This window comes from Larus michahellis, chromosome 6 (assembly GCF_964199755.1).
Source record: "Larus michahellis chromosome 6, bLarMic1.1, whole genome shotgun sequence".
Lineage (NCBI taxonomy): Eukaryota > Metazoa > Chordata > Aves > Charadriiformes > Laridae > Larus > Larus michahellis.
In genome coordinates this window covers 16,491,916-16,515,666 of record NC_133901.1, presented here as the reverse complement: position 1 = coordinate 16,515,666, position 23,751 = coordinate 16,491,916, and the positions used below count along the sequence as shown (strand labels likewise).

At 41.3% G+C, this 23,751-nt stretch overlaps 1 long non-coding RNA gene across 1 annotated transcript in view; it reads right to left on the bottom strand.

Annotated features, from left to right (window-relative positions):
- Positions 1 to 14,929: 14,929 nt before the first annotated feature.
- The window catches only part of LOC141744846 (uncharacterized), a 47,302-nt gene continuing 38,480 nt past the window's right edge, over positions 14,930 to 23,751 (bottom strand). Inside the window, exon 3 of the long non-coding RNA XR_012587601.1 lies at positions 14,930 to 15,056. This is a non-coding gene — a long non-coding RNA (uncharacterized LOC141744846). The remainder of the gene's footprint in view (positions 15,057 to 23,751) is intronic.

Genomic DNA, 23,751 nt, shown 5'->3' with positions numbered 1-23,751 from the left:
AGGATGGAGAACAGCAGGCTGCTCCAGGGGGCAATTTGATTCTGAGCAGACGATGGTTACTTTATCTCTGTCTCCACACATCATATTTCTTCAAATGATGAGTCAGATTTTCAGTGAGACTTAATTACAAATGGAAAATTGCTTTTTATTAATACAGACAGTGCAAGATTAAGTTAAATTAGCTGTTTTGTTGAACACTTATGCTAGCAAATTCTTTTTTTTTTAAACTATATTAAGAGATCACCATCAAAGCTGAATTAATTTCAAAGATGAATGCTACTTTTCATGCATCAAGTATTAATTTATTAGTAGCTCCCGTGAAATCAATTGGGCTCCTTGTAAGGTATAGCAATACTCTGCAGAAGTGGAGAAAGTATAGATGGATCCTTTTAAACTAAGTACGTATTTGTGAAGAGTATTTTATGCTGCTATACAGTCATACTAAACCATTTACACAATTAGTAAGAGACTCAACAGGAGATATATTTTTTCCCCAGCCACAGGATATTGAGGAACTTTCAAATAAGTCCAAATGTAAATATAAGAACCAGTCTCATCAATAAAAATCCAAATCTACCACTGACTGTGCAAAATGTTTGTTATACACACTCATGTCTGAGCAGTATTCCCTTTTCCAGATTGCAGTAGCTATCGCAAACATAATTAGCAGGCTCAAATTAATTTCACTGCACAAACAGTGTAGTAAAAATCTCATATAAAGCCCGCTGGACTGCAGTTGTTAAAAACAGCTCCTGAACGCCCTGAGAGCACCTTGGCTGAAAGCGCTACGAGTTCTCTGCTTCCAGTGCAGCTTTTCTGACCGCTATGTTCCTCCACCCCTAGTTGCCCAAAAAAGTTATCAGCCTCTGTATTTTGTCTGTTATTTTCAATCTCTGAGGCTGGCACCCCTAAAAAGAAGACATAATTGGTGGAGCAGAATCCTAAACCAATATAAATCAAAAGAAGTAAATTCAGATCAGCTGAGAACACAGCTGGGAAGTACAAACCTTCTTCCTGGTGGAGGTTGCATTCCCTTTGCAGAAGGAACCCCAATAGCACAAAAATGCCAAAGGCACAGAAGAAACCACTACATTTCTAAATCTCTGCACCCCCCCTGCAAAGCTACCAGCGCACAAGCAGCCGCAGCTGCCCCCCAAAACTAGGCCTACATGATCATTATGAAAGCTCCAGCCCAACAAGATGAAACACTTCTCCCATATATTTTTCAATATATCATGATCTTATAAGCCCTTTTAAAATCCACCCAACCCTCACAGCAGCCTTCTGTAAAGGATGGTTGGAAAACCCCCAAACTTAAGGAAACTGACACAAATAACTAAAAGAAAAAAAAAAAAAACAAAACCAAAAACTTAGGAGCTGAAATGACTCAGATCACCCAGAGGTTTATTTCAGGACTGGAAATAAAACTAGAAGATCGTGATTATAGGCAGTGTCAAACAACCCTCTGTATCAAGAAGCTACTCTGGCCTGAGTATAGTAGTTGCGTGAAGGTACACGTATAGACCTAGGCTTCCATCTCTCTGTCCTAACCATCCCTTCATGTGAAGGGATATCTTTCAGACAGGAAGACCAAGCTTTCAGAGAAAAACAAACAACAAACCAACAATCAACCAAACAAAAAAACCCCACCAAAGCCACATCCAGTTTTAAGGCCTGAACTGATGTAACAAGCCTAAATCCAGACCTGTAAGGCAAACTCTTGTTCCAGGGACTGTTTCCCTGGTTCGAAAGCAAGGTGGACGGAGTAGATATCTGCTTATGCCCATCTGTACAGCACACTCGTTCCATGGACCATGATCTGCACACTCAAAACCCAGCAAAGCAGATGGGTTTTTGAAAAAAAATTGTGTTATGAAAATCTAGAGAATAGTCTTGTTTCCGAGACAGTGAGCTGTAAGAGCCTGTTTTTTCCAGTCCTGCCACAGAATTCCCATCTGACACTGGGTAAGTTTCTCGTGTATGTGTACTGTGTGACACCTCCTATTTTAAGAATGTGTATCTTTGTCTGGTCTATAAAAATCATCAAGGTTCCAAGGCAGGATACGATCTAAAATGTGTCTGTGTGCGTCACGCTTCCTCCCTGTGCCCCAGGTAACCAAGTAACCTTGAGCTTAGATTGCGTGTTATCATCCAGTTATCCCCACTGGCAGTGCTCTGACTCGAGATAAGTAGTCATAATGTGTTCTTATGATGTGCAGGGTGTTCTGAATGGTCAGCAAAATGCTATGCTGATATAAGGTTTTTCTAGAATAGCACTAGGCATTTAAACATTTAAATGCTGGTTCAGGAAATCAGAGCATGAGTACAATTTTAGAAAGCAACTCTAAAAACAGTGCCTCTCTACACAACATGTCTGTCAAGAGTTCCAGAGCTATTTTTTTGACAAGAATAAATTGGGGGGGGGGGGGGGGGGGGGGTGTGTGCTATCTTCTGCTCCTGTCAATGCTGTGCAACGCTTGGAGAGGAAGTCAAATGTCACTTTCTGCCAAACAGTTTGCAAATGTGCAGTTCTGTCAGAGCAGATATTAAGGGAATCACCCAGGATATCACAACAACTTAGTAAGCCATCTGGGAGAAAATGTAATGCACTGAGACGTGGCAGTAGCTTTCTGCAGAGGAGCTGTACTGTCACCATGAAATAGGTGTGGTGCTTCCACTGGGTAGCCTGCTGCTGCAGTGACAACACACTACTACAATACTGTAGCAGTCCCAGCCACACCTTGACCTGGTCCCTAATGTGGGCTGCCTTAGCACCTCAAAAGCTGCTCCACTGCCTACGGCAGCGATCAGGCTGGGATTCAGCACCTTGCTCTTTGCCTTTGGCAAACAGGCTGCTCCCCGGCTCCTTGTCCTGCATAGGACCTTTGTGAGTAAACACTTCAAACACTTCCTTCCCTCCATGAAGTTTCTTCCCAGCTTGTACTACACCAGAGGCAGATTTAGGACATTAAGCTGCCTCCTCTGTTTCAACAGTGAGACAGGGTAATTTAACAGGAGCTGGACTGTAGCCCAGGGCACCTAGTCATTTATATAGGATGGGGTCTTCCTATATAAGTATGAGCTTTTATATAGGCTCCAGCTACAGAAGCATGAGTCTCTAGGGTTGGCACCAAATGATTTAACTGTAACTTCACTCATTTGTACACCATCTAAACTGTCCAGACAAAAAATGGGGGCAAAAACCACACATTCAACATGGGTGACTTCAGATAAGTATCACTGGACTTCCTAAGGTGAGGCACACACAGAGCAAATAAATCTCAAAAAAAGACCAGAGGCAGGCCTATCTCCCAGTTCTGACAAGGAAGCGCCATCCATCACAAGAGAGAAACATGAGGTGCTGCCATCTCTCTGCCCTAGTTCTGAAAGTGCATGAGATCATTCCTAAAGTAGTTTTATTTATTTATTATCCCCTACCAGCAGTCTCCAGCCCCATGTAGCTGTGATGGTACTTGCAAAATCACTGAGCTATACAGGAACTGCAGCAGCAACAAGGAGGCCTTTTGGGAGCCTCTCTTCTGGTACTGTGCAAGTCAGTCTTGTCAGAAAGGTTAGCAAGAAGTGAGAAAGACATTCAGCCAAGGCACACCATTAGGTACAGCAGACAGGATTCAGCCAAAAAATCTTGTGTAAAGAATGTAAGTGTACCTGCCTTGTTCCAGGACAAGCACTGGAAATTGGTAAACCTCACCTAAATGAAAAGCAGTAAACTGTTTATCTGTGCTGAAACTGCTTGTTCAACCCTGCCAGCTGCAGCTGCTCAGGAAGTGTTGACTATGCTTGTGGGGACAGGCTGAGCAAGCGCTAATGATGAAAATAAAAATGGTCTGGGAAATTCCCCACACGCAAGTGCCTCACTATAGTGTGGAGCAGCTTTGCTCTTCAGCAGCTCGGTATCCCTGGCAAGCAGCCTGCTTCCTGCTAGATCACTCCAAATACTCACCTGCGAGATGCCTAAACCTACTTTCTCAGTTGCAGTAGTTCCTGTCTCAAAGCCTTGCACTTGCACAGCACCAACTTAGCTTTTGTGTTGCTGTCATCCAATCTATTTTGCTATCTCTCAGCTGAGAGAACAACTCCAAGAAACAAGCCCTTTTGCCTGATGGCGCAAACTCAAAGAATTGCTGCAAATCACTGCACTGTCTTGACTTACTCCTGTACGGGAATAAAGAGCCAGTTGTGCCCCTCAAAAATTCTTCTGTGTCTTGTATTAAAACACAATAAAAATATTAACGTATCCTGATCATCAGTTTATAAACAAGAGAAATTCCTTCAAAGTAACTGGAGCCTTGCCAGGGGCAAGAGAGTCAGGTCCACTATTTGCTGTTGTGTACAGAACTGAGGGTGGCTGACCATGGGGTAAGGTACATATGGTCACCTAGGCTGGCTTACTTGGTCTTTTTGCAATATTCAACTCCAGCTGAACCAGCAAGAAATATTGGTGAATGTACTTCTGAATACAGGGACAATGCAGAGGAAAGGAACTACGCTGTAAACAAGGCAACAGGGTTCAAATGCTTAGCTTTCCTGAGGAATGTCAGATCTATTCCAAGGACAGGTATGCATCACTGTCTTGCCATCTAGAAAGTCAGCATCCAAAAGTGAAGCAGACCTCCCAGGGTGTCTATCACAGCATTCTCAGGCAGCCTGGTTCAGTATGTCCATGTGCTAAGTCAGCTGGACTTGAAGCAGGCCTGAAGAATGAGGTCTACAGACACAGTTGACCAATGCAGAGCCTTGATTGATACACGTTAGATATATCTGCCTAGGCTTGACATTGTGTTGATGTGGCTGCATGACTTTTGGGCGCGTTTGGCTCCAAGTAAAGCAAACTCATACGTACCTGCAGAATCCTGTGCAAATACCGCAGCAGTGACAAGAGCACGCTGTCTTCTGCTGTAGTGCACTGTATCACCCAGAATAGCACAGGTCCATTCTCTCCCAGCCTGAAGTTACTCAAGATCCTTCATTTCCTGCAAACAACCATAATTTTGTTACTTTAAACAGAACGCTAGAAATTTAACAGAAGATGTAAAAGCAATTTGTCCTGACCAGGAGATCTCACCTAGCTCTCAGTTTTACTCACTTCTGAACCATCTAGCCTCTTCAAAGAGTCGAGTTAAATATCAGAGTAACCCCATACACGCATCTGAAGGATTTGTTCATAACAATGAAGTGCAGATACTGAATGTGAAAGGCAGTTTATTGCATATTTAACATCTATTTACTGCTTCACTTCAGCTGTATTACCATTCTTTTAGTTTATTCCTTGCCAGTTTGTAGTAACTGTCACAATAGAACAAAAAGACCACAACAGGAAAGAATTAAAAGCCAAAAGAACTGGCTTAGGAAAGAGAATCTCACTGGACAATGTGGTTATCAGAAAACATTTAAATTAAAATGGTTTCAAGTGGGCTTTTGTCCTTTTAACTTCTTACATCTTACTGCATGACATTGTTAATTCCATAACCCACACTGCGAGGCTGCTGTTTACAATTACATACAATTTATTTTGCTAACACATTAAATGAAGTGTCTGAAATAAGCTTCTAAATTAGTTTCAATGGAATAGTTGTTATATTTTCATTAAATTTCAGAATATTCCATAGCAGAAAATCTGCTTGGTATTTTGACTATTATCCCTAGCATAATTTGCAAAAGAAATGGAGGTGTGACTTGATTAAACACATTCAAATAGCTAAGATGTTTCTGCATTTAATTTCATTAAAGAAAATCGCTGTTAGATATTAATTAGCATATCTACTTACATGCCATTGTTTGACTCAATGATCATCCTTTATCTAAAAGCATTTGCTTTTGGCAGCAAAACACAAATCCGATAGAACTTAAATTGTACCCATAGCATAGATGAACTACAATAGCGTCCTTGCAGCTGCAAGTTTGCAACGTCCAGCGTGAATATAAAAGTCTGTCAAAGAAAACTATTATATACTGCTCCCTACAGAATGGGGAGTGCTAAAGGTGTGTTGGGGAAGAGCACAAGCTGGGAACCACCCTGAAAGAACTCAGTTACATGACTTGTTAAAGGTTTGCTCCTCCAGGACACTTTACAAGCATCTCTGGGAACAGATTTTCTAGAGGTCTATTGCCATTCAGGTATCTAACAGACTCTTTGTTTCCAAAGCTACATAGCAGCAGTCTAAAAGGAAAAACAGATCAGATGAAGTTATGATGCTAGACTCCTGGGTAGAGGCAGGACAGCAGTTCAGAAGCAGGTCTGGGGAAAGAGAGTTAAGTCAACCCCAAATACTCACAAAAACCCCATCTGTTGTATGGTGACCTTCATAATAGGGCTCTTATTCCCACATCTTTCTGTCTCTAGGCCTGTTGACCTAATCTCCAATACAGGGGGTAAAACTACTTGGTAGCCCTTGTCGAATAAACTGGAGATGTTCAGCTCCAGGTCTCTATCACTAGATATACACACTGTACAAGCCTTTTGTATTGATCACCGAACAAGGTGTTGACGTGACATCAAAAGTTGTTCTACAAAGTTGACAGCCATAGCATACACAGCAGCGGTGAACAAAACCCATACACCAACAGAACTAACAGTGCAGTCTGCACATATCATAAGGCTGAGAAAGAGTCGATTATGGCCATGACATACACAGATCTCCCCTAGTTGTACAGGATCATTAAATGAAAGGAGAAGTTAAAACAGGGTTTGACCAGGCCAGGAGTCATGACTGGCTATGTGTAATACATAATTCAGGTGGCTTGGCAGCAATTTGAAGCTCACGGTATTGTTTGAGCTGCTGAAACGTTAGAATAACACCATGCAACTGGGAGGCAGCACTACACAGCAGATTGAGCACTGAACTGGGATTCTGAGCAGGAAAGCTGGCTACTCACCCTGGCTTTATCCAATGGAGGGAAGTTTTGACATGTTTCTTCCTCAGGCCTACAGACCAACAGTTTCCAATCTACTTTATATGGGTACTCCCTGTTCTCCTTACTATCTGTAATCTGTCTTTTCCACCTCAACTCCTTCACCCTCTCTTTGCATCTCAACTACTACCTCTTCTCCCGACCACGGGAGAATCAGGACAAAACCAGCCTGTCCGCACCACTGTTTATCTCTGTCTTACCTCCAGCCAGCACTAAAGCCTGCATTGACTCTCTCTCCAGTTCACCTGCAATGAGAGACAAGAGAAAAAGAGGGGAAGGAAGGAGCATGGGGCAAAAATCCCTTTGTGAGGCCTCTGTAGCAGGCAGACGGGCAACAGGGTGTCAGAGGACCTGCAGTCTCTTTTTATGCTGGTGCATCTTAGTGATTATGAGCCACTGCTACGGACTCCTGCTCACCACAAAGGCCTCATTCCACAGGAAGCTCTAAGGGTTTAATTGAGCTTGAATAGTAATAGTCAAAAAAATTTTCAGGATGTATTTATTAGAAAAGTGTTATTTTCACAGACTCTAATGAAGTCAGTCTGGCAGCATTTTTTTCTTGGTGCCCAATAGCTTGCAAGAGCAATTAAGATTCAGCAAAAAGTTAGTGTTCAAAATCCCCACCAACACCAGCCTGAGAGGGACCCAGCCCAGCACAGGACCAACTCCTTGGTTAAGACTGTAACATCACAAGCCACATCAAACCTGACTGACACCTAGTGACCATGCTATCAATAAAAGCAGGTTTTCAAGTTTTAGCCAACTCTTACCCACAGCGTGACTATAAATAATCACCTTGGTAATAATTAAAATGATGAAAGAAGTGTTAAGGGATGGAGCAAACCCCTCCACGTCAGAGGGAAAGTAGGTCCTCTGACTTGAATTAACCATCCAGTGGAATAACACACACAGTTTATCAAAGCACCAGGTTGAGCTGCTATTTTCACAGATAATTTCACAGCAATAAGAAAATCACACTGATTAGATCCCTGCACCACTTTCTAGACAATAATATTCACATTTGCTTAATACCAACTGTGCTACTTAATTGTCAGGGAGCATCATTCTCTACAGCTAAATCATAACCACAAGGCATTTACAGCAGCCAACAACCTGGCAGCATCTTTTGCTGCTCACTGATCATGGAAAAGGGGCCAGGTTACTCACACCATCTGCTGCAGAGGGGAGGTGGGAACTTGGGACTGTTGGTTCAAAGAACTGCGAGACAGAAGACGTGCAATTCAGATGGAAGGAAGTAAATCAATTTTAAAAACAATCAGAGCGGGAAACAGAAGTCGAGAGAAATCTTCACTCCAAATTCAAGACCTTTCAGTGCCACAGAACAAACCCTGACTTTTCTTAACAAAGCATTACTTTTGGGTACTTGTGTTCATTTATACTGTGCTAGAGATTGCCAACAGTAATTGCCGACACTAAGAAAAAAGCTTCGACTAGAGCTGGCTGGGAAATCAGAAGTAATTTTGGTTTCACATCAGATTAAAACCAAGTTCTTTCAACGGGTAGTAAGAAGCCCAGAAAAGCAAATAGTCTGGACCCTTTGATCCCGAGCCAGACTTGAACCTAGGTTTCTACTACTGTGCAGAAGACATCACAAGTTAGCAGCTATTCTCCCCATCATTCTTGTTATCCCTGACTCTCTTCCTGAGAAACTTTCCTATAAAGGTTAGCTCAGCACTAACTGCGCTTCCATGAATGTCACAGGAAAAGCTGTTGTTTTCCATGGGAATAGCAGAGAAGTCAAATCTCAGCATCTTCAGTAGCAGTAAAATGCTACTCTTTGTTTCCTTATATGGCTTTATCCTCTATACAGTTCTACATCTAAAAGCAAATTCTGTCAGAGGCCCGCTTTAGCACAGCTGCTACCCATAAAAGGCCCATCTTCTATAGACAGACCTTGGGATGATGTTGACAGGTTGGAGCTGTGCTTGCCAATACACTGAACAGGACCGTTTCCACTATTGTCATCTGGTCATGTCCATGCAGTCTCTCTCAGAAACTTCTAATAAGGGCAAGATAGCAGGCATTTTAATTTGAGCCTAAAGAAACTTTGCTCCTGGCTTCAGTTACAGTCTCTATTAAATATACAGATAGTACATATAATGTTACTTACTCGCTTGCCTGACTTCCATGTCAACTCTCAGCATAGAATTAATGTTTTGATGGAATAATAAACCTCTCAAAATCTGAGCTGATAATGGACAGTCACGTTAGATGCTTAAATTATAGCAGCATGAACAGCCTTGCAATAATCAACCCTGCAACTGCCAAAATGTTTTCATTGTTCATTAACTGGAACCTTTTTTGCATTGCTAATCCTAATGAACTGCCATTCTCATTACCATTCCAAGCACTGTCTGTAGCACATCTCTGGATTTCTTTTCCACCCAAACATACAATCTTATTCAACTGGCAGCCTGTTAATGCATTAAAAGCTCAGAAATGGTTGCTTTAATGCAACTGTAATAAATCCACAGTGCAAGCACCTTTAGGGGGAAGTTCAGTTCAGTCTTCAAGAACTTTCATTTAAGTAGAAAAACAGAAGGTCTTTTATTGAAGAGCCCGTATAGTAGAGTTCAAGTTCCAAATCCAAAATCTATTTAAGTTAATGGGAGCCTTTCCATTGATTTCTGTGTACACTGAACTGCTTTAACTCCCTCCCTTCCTCTTCTGCTCCTCCCAAAGCATGAATAAGTGATTCCACTGAGAGTGCAGAGATATAGAAACTTCTCGCAGGGAGCATGAACGATGTCTGTGTAGGAAAGGCTCTGTGCTTTAATGTACTGAATTACCAATGCCATTTCCTCTACTCTGACTCCACAGTGGCAGAGTTCAAAGAGTTCAAAGCATCCAGCAATCCTTCTCAGTCTACAAGGCAGGTTCTTCCTTTGCTAAATTTATATTAAAAAATTTCACAAAATTTACCACAGGCTCAGAAAAGACGAAGTTTACTCCACCATCTGTACCTCGTTTGCAAGCAAGAAAGAGCAGCCCAGAGCCACTTGCTTATGTAGCATCCATTTTCTGTGCAGAAAAAATATTCAGAAAGCATCTTCTATAGCAACAGACCTCAGTTCAGGATGTAAGCAGCTTATTCACTAAAGTACCTTATTCATTAAAGGAGAACAGAAGATAGAGACATGCACTTCACACTCCATCAAGTAAATAAAAAATGAGTCAGTAACTCCATAATGGTGGACAGCTCACTCACATAACCAATGAGAGAAGTTTTATGAAAGAAAAGCCAGACGTGGAGCCTGGTTTATTTTCAGTGTGACCATCTTGTCTTCAAGCGTAACAGCCCCAAAACAGAGGAGGTTAACAAAGCATTAGGCATCTTCTTCAAGGAATTTCAGAGAGTCATTTCCTTCAGTCGTAAAGCAGGCAATATATTTCTCTCCCCTTCTGAAAAGAGACTGCGTCTCCAGAGAACACCACATGTGAAGAAGCAGTATGTATTGTTCAGAGACTGAGCATTTTCTAAGTTGTTCTACGACAAAACCCTTCAACACTAAAGTAGCTCCAAACGGATATATGAGCCCTGAGTGCTCATATTAAGCAGAAGCAAACACATAGGTATAACATTTCAACTTCTCCTCTTCAATATAATTTCATTACCAACTAAATACTCATTCGACATTGACAGAGTATTTCCACACTGACGCAGGCTATGAACTCATTAATTAAGGAGGAGTTTTGTATTTGGAGACTGCTGAGCTGTCTTTCACTAAAGCCCACATCATTTAATTTATTCCATCTGACGACTCTTAATGTAGCAAGAAATGTTCTACACAAGCACGGAGAACGTTTTTGGTTCTTGTCCTCACTTCTCTCATCTCCAGAGCTCAACTAAAACGCTTCTTTATAGATTCCAATATACAATTGTTAAAACAATACAGCACACTGAATATCATAAATTCCTTTGAGACACTGGAAAATCAAAGAATAGCAGGCCCCAGGGACAGAAGGGTAAAGGGTAGGTGTAGAATATGCCTCTCCCAAAAAAGCTCGTAAAAAATTTTTTTTTTAGGCTATGACACAAGCCACTAGCTTATGAAATAGCTATTTTCAAGAAATCAGTGGGCAGAAGATGGATTCACAGACCAAAATTCCAATTACAAGAATTGTTGCACAAAAGCAGCTAATGTCAGCAAGAGCAGCACCAAGTACTTCCTCCACACTGATCACCTCCATCTTGTAGAAACCTCATTAGTGCCAAGACTCAAGAAAAATCTTTTAAAGCGAGAGTGGTACTTTTAAGTTGGATAAAGAGAAAAGAATTCCCTTCTGTAAGTCAGTATGACTAAACCAGCAGTCACATAGAAAGTCCCATAGTATTTAGAAATTTTCTAACCCAATCCACCTATTTCAGTACTCCTCAAATAGCATGGTGTGAGGAAACAGCAGCAGATTTTAATCTCTGTTACTGCCAAGGTCTGAAAGACTGGTGATGACCCAGCCTCTTATCCTTTTGAAGCATCCTGTCCTTTGTACAACATTCTCAAGTTCCTTGGCACCGCCTTCCTAACCTAAAATCTGACAGATTTTCTAACGCTTTACTACAAAACCTCAAAAAAACAGAAAAGTTGGTTTTGAACTAGTCGTAGAAGGCAGACACTTGAGAACAGGCTAAATCTTGCATGAAAAAGAATTTTCAAGCAGCCCCAAAACCACATACAGAGTGGTTTATATTCCATTCCCCAGAGATCTTTTAGCTTAAACAGGCAAGAGTAAGGTTTGACTTTGATTTGGCCAAGGCCAGACAGACATTAAACACAACTTTCAATAATTTATGCTTATGAAATTCATTATTAGAATGTATGGGATCTTCCAAGGCCTCAAGAAATTCTCTAGTACAGTTCAATTTCAAACCAGTTTCTACCCAGTCACAACTAAATTTATTATACAAACCTCAGAACATGTCCACAGCAGCACCAATGTAACCTTGACAGAACAATATTGCTACTAAGTACTCGTCATATTCCTACACATAAGCACAAAATTGTGTCATCTTCAGCCTGCACTACACTTCTGTAGTTAGTTAGATCGAGGTTTAAGTGAGGACAAAACTAGTCCTTAGCAATCCGGTTGTCATTAACCAACAGTTATATATTTCATAGATGCTGAAGAAACAGGTCAACATTAGGTGTAATTCATTGTAAGACTTTGGAGATCTTTGTCTTCAGACAAAGGATTAAACCATATTCCCCAGAAATACTATGGCCACTGGCTGTTGAGAAATACTGGACTTAACATACCATAATTATCTCTATCGTTGTTTGTTTTTTTCTTCTTTTCTTTTTAAACAGTTTCTTAAACGATATCTAGAAGAACTAAAAATACAATGGGTCCAGAATATAAAATATGTGGAGACTTTATCTGTGCTGTCAAGGGTAGACAAAGCCTGGCTGCACTGCAGCAAAAAAACTACTCAGTGAAGCAGAAGGTTCCATCTTGGTGACACTCAGCTGATTACAGGCTTGAATTAATCCTATAACAACAGAGTTGTATGACAAGCACATGGTAGGCCAGGCAGAGACCACCTTGACCTTCACTAACTGGAACCCAATAGTCAATTATCGATCATTTTCTGCTCATCTCATGCAGTCACTTAGGGAGGAGATGGGACAAGCACCGATGAGATACCTCTTAGATACGTTTCACTATCGAAGTCAGGGAGAGCACCTACAGAAGGGGGAGAAAAATTACTACAAACCGAAAGCAGAGACAATATGTTAGAAATAGCATTATAGCACACACACAAGAAAATTCATAGTTCTCAAGCCACCTACTCACTCCAAGGTAAAGGATGTGCCTGACAGACAAATGAGAGTTGAGAAGATTGCCTGATGTGCAGTAAACTGAGAGGAAAAAAAATTGAAACCACTGTTTAACAGAAGTCAGACTCTGATCCCTGGATGCTCCTGTGAAGGCAATCAGATCACTTCATTATCATATTTTCTCCCCTTCCCTTCTAACATGCCAGCTACAAGTCACGCTCATTCTTTGCATGAGAAGAGCTTTAAAAAGCAGTATTTAAGGTCCATATTAGGAAACTAATTTTTTCTTAGTGTTTCAGGATGCAAAATTCATAGGTTAGAGTATAATGAACCCTGAGATAACTAATCACCTTGCTTCAGCTGTACCTGGAAGGCATCCTGTCTCGGACTCACACTGACACTAGTGACTTGCATAGAGCTTCAGGAAGACAAACAGATAAACATCTTATTACCTTATTTCAGGTTAACGTAAGACCACCAAAAGGTACCACTGGCTCTCTGCTTTCCTAGGAGGGAGGATCCAGGCAGCTATTGCTGGAACACTGGGTTTCCCCAGCAGAACCCACCGCACAGCAGTGAGCATTCAGAGAGGTATGTATGCTTCCATACGGCTCTTTCCATATTCCTTGGTTTGTAGGGAACTGCTTGGAACATCCCTTTACACCCACTAAGGGGTCGGAGACATCAATTTTCAACTCTTGTTCTTGTCCACATACCTTGAAATACACCAAGTAACTGGATTTGCATTATGTTTTCCTGTCTAAACCTCAAAAATCTGTAGACTACATTTCATATGAGTACTGCAAGGAATGCTGCTTCCAGCACAGTGTTAACTGCAGTATTGGGCTACCCATGGTGTGAAGTCTGATGCTGAGGGAGCCACTCTAACTGGTCAGAAGTGATACATGTAGTGACACTGCTTTTCCCAATTGTTCATTTCTCGACCCATGTTTCCCAGGGTTTTTTCCAACTAATTTCCTGTCAATAAGCCTGACATAAAAATTTCTGCCAGCTGATTAATACAGTTTTTGGATGCCCAGCTTCAAGTGTGTAGCCAGTACATATGGGAAATGGATACTTTCTGCACTTGAACCAGCTGCTCAGAAGCGGGGAGCAATCCAGTATATGTAGTCCCTTACACTTCTAATTTAAACATCAACCTCCCTGCTGCTAATCTGCTGTCTCTGGCTCTTATAATCATGAAAAGGCTGCGCTTGGCTTCCTCAGTTAAATATTTCAATTCCCAGTCATATTGAAAATATAGCCATTTTCCATGGCATCGTAGCACAAGCAAAATTGACAATTACACTAATGTTCTGTTTATCATACAAACATAACCCCTAAGATCTGCAGTTGAGAAAGGAATATTTTGTTTCCCATGCAGAGATGGAAAGCATATCATTACACCATTTATGGCTATTCATAGATATTATATGTATTAATCTTTTGCTAAAAACACTGAAATACATACTCCCCCAAAAAAGGCAAAATCCTGCCAGCTCTTGCAATAGGTGTTTCATCCCCATTACTTAGACAATAAATTCAGATCACAGTTGGAGAGTGAACACTAATTGGTGAATTTAAGCATATATTTCTCTTTTCATTTTATTCAGCAAAATGTTTTATTATTGGAACATTAACAGAGGGAAAGAAAATAAAGAGAGACAATTATTTAAATAAAATCAGGATCAAGTGCATAAAATGTGATTGGCTAAGTGCAACATATGTTGTCAGCTTTGTTCCAACGTATTTCGAGGATTCTTCTTCAATAGTTGACTAGTTAGAATTACAAGACCTCACTAAAAGACTAAATGTGGGAGGGTATGTCTTTCTTCTAGACAGGTGAGCAGCATAACTAAAACTTTCAAACAATTAATTTTTTTTTAAATCAAGAATATAAGCTCTCCTGTCCCATATATGCAGTTTCAAAGAAGAGACCAAGCACACAGTAAAATACAATGTGATATTTACCTACGGGTTTTGGCAAAGGACGTCTTTGGATGTCTTCATAAACACTCAGCATCCAGTGAGAATACATAAATCTCTGTAGAAGTACACAAGTCCGCATCCAAAATATTTGCCTTCTATAGAATTTGGAAGCAGAACTCTCTCTTGATTTTCACCACAGGAAAATGGCTTTTAAAGATGATGAAATCCTCATTCAAAAGCAGATAGATGATCTAGATCAAGGCAGGTTTCACAGACAGTCGATTAGGGCTTACTCTTGGGTTAGACTGCTTGGAAGCCACCAACCAGTGGAGATCATAAGCCAGATTTCTATCCAGAAAAGTTTCCTATCCTTTACCATCTGCATCTTATTACTGCCTAAAGGGAGAAAGAAGCAAGACTGTGTTAGAGAAGGAATAATTCAAAATTACAGAAGAAAGTGACACGTGGAAATGACAAATATCTCCTCTCTCTGTATGGAAAGATTGCCTATTTTTTCCCCTATGTTAACACACTAATATTTAGCTAACAGTTAACATGGCTATATTTCTCACACATTTCTCTTTCGAAGATATAAATTAGTATATATGTTCTTTCCCCGAAGTAAAAAAAAAGGTAATTTAACTTTTATTTCAAGTACTATAAGTACAAATGAGTAAGTTATTCTTTCTCATTCCACAGAGAGAATCCAAAGAGGCCTCGCAGGTCAGTGATGAGAGACTTGAACTATGACTTAAATTTCTCCCCTGGATCCTCCTTCTTTCTGGTTCCTCTAGCTCAAGTTACTTGCCCTCTCTCTATCCACTTCTATTTTGTAGTTTAGGCAGAAGCAGATTCATCTGCACAGCTACCAGCAACTCCTTTGGGATTCCTACACACTGTTTATAACAAAACCACTAAATCGACTGTCTAAACTCTTCACGTAAATGCTAATAGCATCAGGTCATGGTTATATAAAGGTTCTTAGGCCTACATATCTATTCTCACTAGGTTTGAATGAATGCTAAAGTGAGCTTATAACCTGCACAGTGAGATTCAAGCCCTTCTACCTTGTCCTCAATTTGATACAGAGCTAATCAAAAAAACAAAACAAAGCAAAAACTCAACCAAAAAACTGCTGGAACTCAAATAAAAGTTGCAAACGGTGGAGTCCTCTTCTTAATTTCATCATTAAAGGCAACACAACAGGAGATGCACATTATTTCACCGTGGCAGAGAACATCCCTGTGTCTGCTACTGGCTCCAATACATACGCTTCAGCACTTAGAAAACTCACTGGAAACTTATGCCTATGAAAAATGTTGAATAAGAAATATATATCTTTAGGCAATGCAAACAACAGTAAGGGGAGTTGTCGGACTCCCATCACAGCAGTCGCATGTGAATTTAATGATAAAGAGAACAGAATAGAATTCACAAATCATATTGAGTTGCTTCTCATGTTTACAGCCCTGGGCACCAAGACGCAACTTGAAGCAACAGTGCTCATGTTAATAAGTTGTTTGACTTTGGAAGACTTCACAAAGCATTGAATTCTAATGCATAACGATAAGGAACAAGCATTGGCTTTAGAAAGTCATGTTCTATGCCAAAAGTAGCACACACTGACCTAAACCTTTAAGACAGGAGCATATATCTGAAAACAAATCAGTGTCACTCCAATTTACACTGAAGTTATGATGATTCTATCAATATCAACCAGGGAAGCGAGAATCCTCTTCAGGGTCAAGGGAAGCCACCTACCTCCTTGAGCACAATTTGCTGTCAAGCACTGCAAATGCAAAACACCAAAGGTGGACAAAGAATAAGCTTGGAGAAATAATGATGCAAATAAATACTATCCATATGCCTGGAGATACCAGATTATCTAGAATACATACAGGAACAACTTAAAAAAACATGGAACAGACTCACACCAGGGTAGGGCTCCAAGTTATAAATTCTTGATAGCAGTGGCTAAATGAGACTGAGAAATTTGCTTGCAGTCAATACAGTTTTCTTCCATTAAAAATACAGTAGATTCAGGTTCCTGTATAAGTATGCTGATTGGCACAGCACAGAGAACTACATCCTCAAATAACGTGGAATAAAACATACTCCAAAGTTTTGGTTTGCCTTTTTTTTTTTTGTTACTTCCAAATGCACCTCTCAAACAGCAAGCTTTGGACACCACACTGCACAGTAATACCCAGGGGGACAGAAGCTCCTAATGATTAAATACTGTGAGAGAAACATGACCAGAGTGGGGAAATGGGATTCAAAAACAAGATGTGGAGAAAGCAGAAGTAATCACACACCTAAAAACAACAGACTGCTGTTTTAGAATCATAGATTGGTTTGGGTTGGAAGGGACCTTAAAGATCATCTAGTTCCAAGCCCCCTGCCCTGGGCAGGGACACCTCCCACTAGACCAGGCTGCTCAAAGCCCCATCCAGCCTGGCCTTCAACACCTCCAGGGATGGGGCAGCCACAGCTTCTCTGGGCAACCTGGGCCAGTGTCTCACAACTCTCAGAGTAAAGAATTTCTTCCTAATATCCAATATAAATCTCCCCTCTTCCAGTTTAAAACTGTCACCCCTTGTCCTATCGCTATACTCCCTGATAAAGAGTCGCTCCCCATCCTTCCTGTAGGCCCCCTTTAGGTACTGGAAGGCTGCTATAAGGTCTCCCTGGAGCCTTTTCTTCTCCAGGCTGAACAACCCCAACTCTCTCAGCCTGTCCTTAGAGCAGAGGGGCTCCAGCCCTCTGATCGACCCATTCCAACAGGTCCATGTCCTTCTTGTGCTGAGGACTCCAGAGCTGGACGCAGTACTCCAGATGGGGTCTCACCAGAGAGGAGTAGAGGGGCAGAATCACCTCCCTCGACCTGCTGGCAATACTTCTTTTGATGCAGCCCAGGATGTGGTTGGCTTTCTGGGCTGCAAGTGCACACTGCTGGCTCATGTTGAGTTTCTTGTCTACCAGCACCCCCAAGTCCCTTTCTCCTCAGGGCTGCTCTCAAGCCATTCTCCACCCAACCTGTATTTGTGCCTGGGATTGCCATGAGCTCCATGCAGGACCTTGCACTTGGCCTGGTTGAACTGCATGAGGTTCGCACAGGCCCACCTTTCGAGCTTGTCCAGGTCCCTCTGGATGGCATCCCTTCCCTCCAGCGTGTCGACTGTGCCGCACAGCTTGGTGTCATCAGCAAACTTGCTGAGGGTGTACTCAATCCCACAATAGCCTCAGTGGGATAGCTGCCAAATTTTCTACAGCACCCAGTCTAGGGACAGCCACTCAGCTGGTAAAGGTATATTACTGCCCACGGAACTTCAAAGCTTTCCCAGACAGAGGAGATGTGCAGTCTGGTCATAGTGTGTGCTGGCAAGAGAATGGGAAAAGGGGTGCTGCTCACATCCACAGCAGCAAGAATGAACACAAGCCCACAACTCATTTCCCATTCAGCTGCTCAACTCTAGTAGTTAAAATTACTTCCACATCAGTACCCAACATTACCAAATTCTCTCCTGTTCCACCTGATCTGGCAGCCTAACACCCAGAAAGCTGCTTGAAATACCTCAATCAGGGTGGCGGAGAGTTCCACATGGACCTCTCTGCATAATCCACATAGTAGATTAGTACTAGACGAGAATGTAGTATATATTTTTCTTTCTCATTACTATATAGAAGAAGTGTACAAAATCATAGCTAAACGCATCCAAGTAGAAGGCTTATGGATCTCAGGATTTGAATATTGCAAATTGCACAAACAAGCCACACATTTTCAAAGGATTAAAAATCTTCAGTTTATAATTACCTCTTCTAACTGATTATCACTCGTCCACGCTTGTTCTCCCTTAGATGACTTCAAACTCTAAAAAAAATCTCTTTGCAATTGCATAACATTTATACAGGAAGTTCCAGGTTGGTCTTGATTAACAGGAAGATGTTGCAGTATACACTAGGAACTGGATGTTTTTAAGAAACATCAAGACAAAACTACACCTTTAGGACCTGGCTACACTACTCTTCTCCAGCAGTTTTATATGGCAGTGCACCTCCACTATTTGATATCAGAAGCAGGGAATCCTGCTTATTACACTCCATGCAAGGAGTATAATCAAATAGAAGCATAAAAGCAACGGTTTAGTTGTGCTTGAGATCAAATAACCTTGGAAGTAAAATTCTAAAGATCTGACAAATATGAAATAGCTCCTCATTCAGCAGTATCTGTATTTTTCACTTCCTGACAGCCGTGTTCAAATCCCACTGGAACGAGACACTGGCACAACAGAAAATTATGACAGAAGATCTCATACAGCTAAAACTATTCAGAGATCTCCTCAAATGCAATTTTTCCCTGAGTTAAAACATTGTGCTCCACCAGTCAGGTCGAATAAACAAAACAAGGAGCATATAACATGCCTCTAGCATAGCCCAGTGCACAGAGCTTCCTGTGGAGGCAAATCCACCTCAAGGGGATAACTCCATAACAGACTCTCCCAAAATATGACGATCATCATTTAGCATTCACCTTAACCAACTGAAGCTGTTCTGAATGAATGCAGAACCCCAGCCATTGTCTACAGCTATGAACTTCGCCATCACTAACAGCAGAAACAGGGCCTTAGCATAGCTATGGCTGGGGGCAAGCCGAGAAGAAAACCCACAGCCGTAAGTCCAGCTTCCTTGCATGCTTTTGACCATAGACGCCACTATTCAATTACAATGCACGGTGATTGCTGTTTAAAAATTATACTAGAAAAGACATCTATCGATGCATCTGAACTAAACATGAAGAAAGCAGAGCATTTCAAACCTAATCTGCATTTCAGAAGCTGTCCAAATTGGACATGTGACAGTCTCCTTTTCAAGACAGTTACAAGTGGCCCCAAGTCATTCTGAACTCTGCAGGACTTCTATTAAAGAGATGGTAAACGAATTAATTTGGCATTTAGAGCAAAAACCTGTCAGAACTCGGGCACTGTGCAAGCTTTCACCTCTTCCCCAGCCAGGGCTTTTGATTGCTTCAGTTCTCAAGTTTAGACTCTCTCCCCCCACTGCCTGCTCCAGGTGAGTGTCCCATTAAACACTCTTGGAGGTCAAAACACATTTTACTAACAATTTGCAACTAGGTCTAGGACCTCAGGGCATAGCAAAGTTGCACAGTGCTACTCAGAAAGCTTGAAAGCGTGGCCTTAAAGCTCATATATGTGCAATGATTAAGACAGCCAAGGAACAGAAGACCCCAAATCCTGAGTGAAATTAGGGTCTACCTAATCTAATATTCCAAGAACAGACAGGACCAGGCATGTCACACCATCTGCTTTAAAAACACGTAAGTCTACAGTGGGTTGCATCTGTCAAATACTGTGCGATGTTAGAAAATGATACTCCAGACTGGGAAATCTGTACTTAATGAATTACCAATAGTAATTACTTACCACGAATGGAATTCTTTTTCCTCTGACATGTAGTCCTAGATAAGAGAATTACTACATCCCCAATCATTGGAAAAGTAGACTTCAATATCTGGCATATAGAATTGAGGGGCTTACTTTAATATGAAACATATGCTGGGATGCAGAGTCATCACATGGATACTTCGGTTTGGAAATTCTTGTTACATTACCCTACAGTTACCCTAACATTAGAATAGAGCTCTAGTTAGGGCAAACTATAAAACCTCTCATTTATGTTGGCTTTTTTTTTCTTTCCTGTTTTTAAGCACATTTAAAAAACTCTGACATTTAGATACACATGTCTTGCTTCAAGCAAATTCCAGACCCTTCCAAATCAGAATTGTACTTAAAAAAAAAAAATATTAAAAAGCACTTCCATTTACTGCAGAACACTTATGATCAAATGCAGCATCTGTTTTTTAAGTAGGGGTCCAGCTTTGTACAGAGTTTTTCCAGCCAGGTTAAATCAAGTCACAGGAGTCAGATTCCCCCTAGTTTTCAGAGTCCATTTCAAATGACCCTGTACATCCAACATTATGAGTGTGGAGATGTTAAAAGGACAAAATAGTCACAGCCACATTAGGAATGTCAAATGCTCTAAGTATTTCATTTCCAGATTTACAACCACATAGTGTCTTCAGGCCACCATGGCAAGGAAGCTGCAAGGCACCAAGAGCCCCCCAGGGAACTCAAACTGGCCGGGAGATCCCGGGGACCATATGCTACAACAGCAGCCTTTTAGAGGAGCTGGGGCGTGCTCTGTCTGATACCCTCCGAGTTTCAGATACTGTTGAAACTGCCATTAAGTAGTACTGGCAGCCAAGAATTTTGTGGTTTTTTCCCTGCTCTGCTATTCAGTCCACTGCACAGAGCTTCAATTTCCACCCTGATAAAGTAGCATCCCTCATCCTACACAGAGGTTAGTTGCTTCTTTATTGCAAACTTTGGTGGAAAACTCAGAGTCCTTTTATTCTGAAGCAAAGATTTACAAGTCTGGAGGTCACTAATGTATCTATTTCCCCAAATAAAATGGATAACAGCTCAGGATTTCTGAATTTATTTTTAGGACAGGGACAATTGATTTAACTTAGTGGCAAGCACCATTGGCAAAATATCTCTTAAAAAAATCCAATTGTGGAAGCATTGTGCCTCCCCCTAGTAAGCTAAGCCTCTCCCTCCCTTAACCATTGGGTCCAGGCTTCAACCTGTTACCTGCACCATTCAGACAAGAAGGATTATTTTGAGTCAGATGTGCTGCGACGGAGTGGGACTCCTTACTCATTGCCAAGCAAGGCACCTCTCCGGAGTACCAATGCAAATCACAGAACTCCGTTTGGAGCTTCCTGAAGGAGCCCTGGGGAACATATCCCTGGTCCCCTCCGAGCTCACACTTCTCAGGTTCTCTAGGCAGTTAGTGGTCTCATGTCGGGCACTTGCACTAACTTGTTCAGAACCAGATGTGGATATCTGTGCAGCACTCCACTGTGCCACAAGTGGTCAGGCAGCTGGACAGATGGTCATTGTAGGCCCCTTCCAACTGGAACTACTCTATCCTACATCCACCAGCCTTTACCAAGGTTATACTCAGACCTTGCAGGACCTTATTCAACTTCTCTGGTTGAGCTTTAAAATCAAAGTGTTTGGAAAAGATACACTAATTCAGTTGCACTTGTCCCTTTGATAAAAGAACATTTTGTTTTCAACCTAACTCAAAATAAACTGACACGCAAGTGAAACAGTGACATTGAACAGATCTTGATGGTCTGTCCTCGTTTCAGCTGGGACAGAGTTAATTTTCTTTCTAGTGGTTGTTGTGTTTCAGATTTGGTATGAAAGGAATGCAAATAATACATATCGGTTTTTTGCTGCCAGGTGATATTTATAGTTTTCAAGGACTTTTTTCAGCTTCCCATAGAAGCTGTGAAGAAGCATGACAGAATAATGGAATGGCCAATGGAATATTCTGTACCATAGATGTCATGCTCAGTGGGTTAACAATGGGGTTAGCCAGGCAGTGGGTACTTGCCACCAGTGCTTCGGACAGTGCCAATTCATCAGGCCCTGAGAGCGACTTGTATCATTATTATTGTTATTATTATTGTTCTTTTCCTTTTCTGATATTGTTCTATTAAACTGTATTTTATCTCAGACAACGAGGTTGTGATTTTTTCCTTTCCTCTCCTTTTCTCCCTCTTTTCCCTACCCTTCTTGCGGGAGAAAGAAGGGGGTGAGCAAGCAGCTGCATGGTCCTAGCTGCTGGCTGGGGTTAAACAATGACATGGTCACATCCATTCAGACCACCTGACAGTTCTATTAAGTAATTAGTTTGATTTGCATAATACTTGTTCTGCAATAAATCCTTTGACCTTCACCAGCTCATTGACTTTCCCCCGTCTCTCATCAAACACTGCAGCCTTGTGGAATCCATTCCTTGAGACTCTTACTTTATGAGAGGAAAGAGAGCAGAGATGGCTCACCTCTATTCAGAGGAGCTCGAAATAGCAGGTTTGGCATATCTACCGTATATTCCCATTCAAAACCAAACTGGAATTCCATAGAGAACAGAACACAGCACTCTTGCCGTGCACTGTTTCACCACCTTATTCCACAGACATGCTGTCAAGAGTTCTTTTGGAGGTTCTGCACACCTGTGTAGCTGGCCAAAGGATTTACCCTAAAAACACACACTGAATTTTACCAAGATCTAATCTGTCTTAATCCAGGAACCATCTGTCTTAATACCGAGGAACAGCACATTCAGAGCGGAAAACAGGATGCTTTGACTTTAGGCTTTTGACAAATGGACTGAACCTTTGCAAATAAGCTGAATATCCACAAACAGATTAGTGTTTCTAAATGGATAACATTGTCTTAGCTGGCATATTTGGCAGTTACCAAAAAAGACTCTCCTGTTTACTGTCTTTTGAAATGCTGAATTCCAGACCCATTTTGATGGGGAGGGCATTATGCTTTCCTCAGTTCAGCAAGTAGGAAGCAAAAACATCAACTTTCCAAACAGTGTTCAAAATGGAAATTTAACAGTCAACATGCTTCTGCTTCCTAAGGCTGTATCTCTAGACTTTGAAGTGGTGATTACTTTTGCAAAACCTCATTTTATAGGCTTGCCAACAGATCTCCACATAGATTGCAAATTAACTAGCACAGAAAGCTGTTGCTACGGTCCTCATTAGCACACAGTAATTTCCAGTAGTTCTCTCCAGCTTCCTAGATCATTACTTGAGCTCCGAACTAAATCCAGCATCATAATTAAGCTCCCTCTTTTAACTTGAGACCTTATAAAATTGTGATCTAGTTTATTTCAGCAATCTGTTTGTGCCTTATGTTCTGACTGAAGGACAGGTTTGATTGTTGTAAGACTTTGTTATTTGAATTTTGTTTTTACACCCCAAACTCAGCAGTGCAAAGTGTTCGGCTTCATTTTATCCTAGACTGAGCTTAGTCCTTCTTTGACTTTCACTGTCAAACATGGCAAGATTATGCTTCGGGATTATCAAACCCAAGCCAACATGTATTTACTAGAGGAAGAGGAAGCAAGAGAAACAAAGATAAACAAAGTGCAAACATGAAATTCAGCACCTTTTTCTATGCAGGGACCCTGAATCTAGATCTTC